General features: G+C 30.3%; 1 non-coding gene across 1 annotated transcript; it reads right to left on the bottom strand.

The window, feature by feature from the left end:
- Positions 1-2,042: 2,042 nt before the first annotated feature.
- Positions 2,043-2,145, bottom strand: LOC116152423 (U6 spliceosomal RNA). The gene has a single exon (XR_004136054.1). It is a non-coding gene; the product is annotated as a U6 spliceosomal RNA (small nuclear RNA).
- Between the last annotated feature and the right edge of the window lie 1,319 nt (positions 2,146-3,464).

Here is a 3,464-nt window from a genome sequence, read left to right on the forward strand (position 1 = left end):
GTCTCCCACAATGGAATGCTAGCTCATTAAGGGCCATGCAACTACTCAAATTTGTTCACTACATATAGTATCCCAATGCCAAGAACAGTATCCCATAACAAGTAGAGCTATATATATTTTTTAATGAATAAACAGCTTGGTCATTTAATTAATACTTCTGATGCAATGAAGAATTTATTTTCTAATTAACTGTCAGAAGTGTGTGTTTTACAGATCATTTGTATAACCTATCTTGCAAATAGGTCCTTAAAATCCAATGAACTTCATAATGAGAAAACAGCAAGTAAGTATGATAATTATAATGGATTATATAATATTATTCGAGTTTTGAAATACCCAGGCAACTGAAAACTAAATTAATATTAAGTACTCAATAAAAAAGGATCTAAACCTAAGTTTGAACAAGAGAAAAATAAAAATGCATTTAAGAGCTATTTCTATTAAAAAAAAAACTCCTTCCTAGTATGTATGTGTGTATATATGTGTATGTGTATATAAAATATCATGATATTACTAAGATTAGGGAAATACTTTCTTATTTTTAAATCCTAGTAACTTGTCCAGGTTTTTCACAGATGCATTTTCACTCTGTTGATTGTGTCCTTTGGTGACATGGTCCAATTGTCTATTTTTACTTTTGTTGTCTGTGTTTTTGGTGTCATTATCTAGGAAATCCTTTCCAAATTCAATGTCATGATGCTTTTCCCCTGCTTTCTTCTAAGACTTTTACATTTTAGGTCTCACATTTAGTTTTTTGACCCATTCTGACTTAAATTTTCCATTTTGTGTAAAATAAAGATCCAGTTTCCTTCATTGTCCCATAAGCAAACTGGAATGAGGACAGTTGGGTGGACAACATTTCTGGTGTCCCACCCCTGAGGTAAAGACACTACTCTATCAACGGGGATTTTAGTGGAAGAACAAATACACTAATCTTTGGACACACCCTCCAGGAATTTAGGCTCTAAAACTGAAGCATGGGGGGACAGAGTATGCGTGTTTAAAATGTTGGCAACCTGTAATTCTCAGGATAATAATGTTGCTTTCAATTTCAAGCTACAGAAAGATCTTGGTTGCACTTGTTTGAATTGGATTTTCTAGCATGCTGAGCTAAGAATGAGAGGGAGGGTGTGGACCGTGTTTCAGATGATGTAGACTCTTGCTATTCCCTTTGTGTTTTACATTTCCTTGAATAAATGTTAATTTATTTGCTGCATGAACTTATGGAAATTTCTAGGGACTTTAATTCTTAAAATAATTTTAACCAATTATGCTTCTTTCATTGGAGAGCAGAAATCTTCATGTTAGCATTCAAATGTATATATACATGTTAAATTGTCTGAATTAAAAATCCTTATCATTTAAATAATGATTTTATAAAACTAATTATTAATACCCTTTCTTTAATAAAATGTTAGAGAATTCATTGCTATTTTGTCCTAACAAAAACAAAACTAAACATATGTTACTGAACTTGCTGCACCTTTTCATTTTGGGGACACTAAATTTAACTTCTTTTGGTTTCACTGCCCAATCACATAGCTAATGATATGCTGAAAAATTGCATTTATGTTATAAAGATATATAATATTAATAATTATTAAAGGTATATTGAAGAGCAGTGATTTATAGGGCTGTTTCATACAAGCACCCCTTCAAAAGTAAATTGATAGTAATCATTTTTGCACGAAAATCAGTATAAATTACATAAAACAGTAATAATCAATGAATAATCAATATATTAATTTTATAAGTATATATGGTAAAATTTCCATATGTGCTTCATCTGCCTCACTTATGTACCTGAAATTATCCATTCATACTTGCAGAACCAATATTATGCGGTTAAGAAAGTGTGGGCTCTGGAGTAAGATCACCTTTGTTTTAGTCTGATTTATTTATTTTTATTGACTTACATATTGCATTAGTTTCAGGTGTACAGCATACTGGTTCAGGGTTTTTCTGTTTTGTTTCATTTTGCGGGTTATATTCCATTTTAGGCTATTGCAATATACTGGAAATAATTCACTGTGCTACACAGTAAAACTATGGAATACTTCACAAATTTGCATGTCATCTTTGTGCAGGGGCTGCACTAATCTTCTCTATATCATTCCAGTTTTAGTGTATGTGCTGCCAAAGCAAACAGTCTTGCTTATTTGAACTAATTAATTTAACTATGTTTAAATATAGGTTAATTTTAGTTTGAATAACAACTTCTCAGCGATTCAGTTTTAATTTCTAAAAATGCCAGTAATAGCACCAACTAACTGCATTTTTCTGATGATCAAATTACTTAAGTATATGTCACACTTAGAATGTGCCCAATATTTTTAAGTGCTTAATAAATGGAAGTCATTTTTGTTGTTGCTGTTTTTGTTGTTGTTATTACCAGTTATTTAAAAATAATCCTCTACCACTAGGTGTGTTTAAACCTACCATTAGTTTTCTCATTAGAGTATTAAGCAATGGTTAATAGGTCTAGAAATGAATTAATGCAAAACTGATTTTAATGTCCAGCTTATCACTTTCCAGCTATATGACTGTAGGAAATTTACCTAACTACTGTGAATCTTGATTTTATCATCTCTGGAAGAAGGATTAGAGTTTGGTTAAGTAAGGTAGTGCACAATAAGACTTTTTAACTAATAATAAACAGCAAAATTTGCATTCTGGAGATTGGTTTTCATTTCCTCCTTAACTATCACTTATTTAAACCAGTTTTATTTTGATTCTTATTAGTGCGTTTCATTTTCAGGTATTCTTCATATGTTCTGTATCTGAATTCTCATTTCTCCTATACCCTGTTATATTTGTACTCTGCTTCTTAAAAAGTAAACAAAAGGAAAAACTTTTAGGATATGAACAAACTAATACTGAAGTGAATTGATTTTTATTTTTTGCATTTATCTTTTCCAGGTCAGTTCTAGTGCCTTAAGGTTTTAATGATAATAAAGTAAAATTTTCTGTACTGCCAAAGAATTGTTGTAGAGACCAGAGCCATGTTAGTATGAAAGATGAAAATTCTCACTAAATGCATCTGATACTGTCTTTTTAGAAAAGGTATGAATCACTAGGAAAACAATTTGTTTTTTTCACATAATTGGATTTTTAATATTCTAACTTCTGTAGCTTCTAACAAAAAAGGATTTCTTCTTATCTGGATGTGCAATTTAGAAAATGTAGTTTTGCTACAATATGAGTTGATTGTAAAACTCAGTGTATATAACTGTACTGTTGAAGTAATGTTAAAATATGAATATTGCAACACTAAATATAATATTCAAGAAAAAGTCAATTGATTTCAAATCTCAAATCACTGAGATTACCTGTTTATTATAATGTACTATCAAAAATTTCTGAATAAGTTAAACAGCAAGTTTCTACTGTATAGCACAGGGATCTATATTAAATATCTCATAGTAACCTATAATGAAAAGAGTATGAAAAGGAATGTATTTATG

Source organism: Camelus dromedarius, chromosome 3 (assembly GCF_036321535.1).
Source record: "Camelus dromedarius isolate mCamDro1 chromosome 3, mCamDro1.pat, whole genome shotgun sequence".
Classification (NCBI taxonomy): domain Eukaryota; kingdom Metazoa; phylum Chordata; class Mammalia; order Artiodactyla; family Camelidae; genus Camelus; species Camelus dromedarius.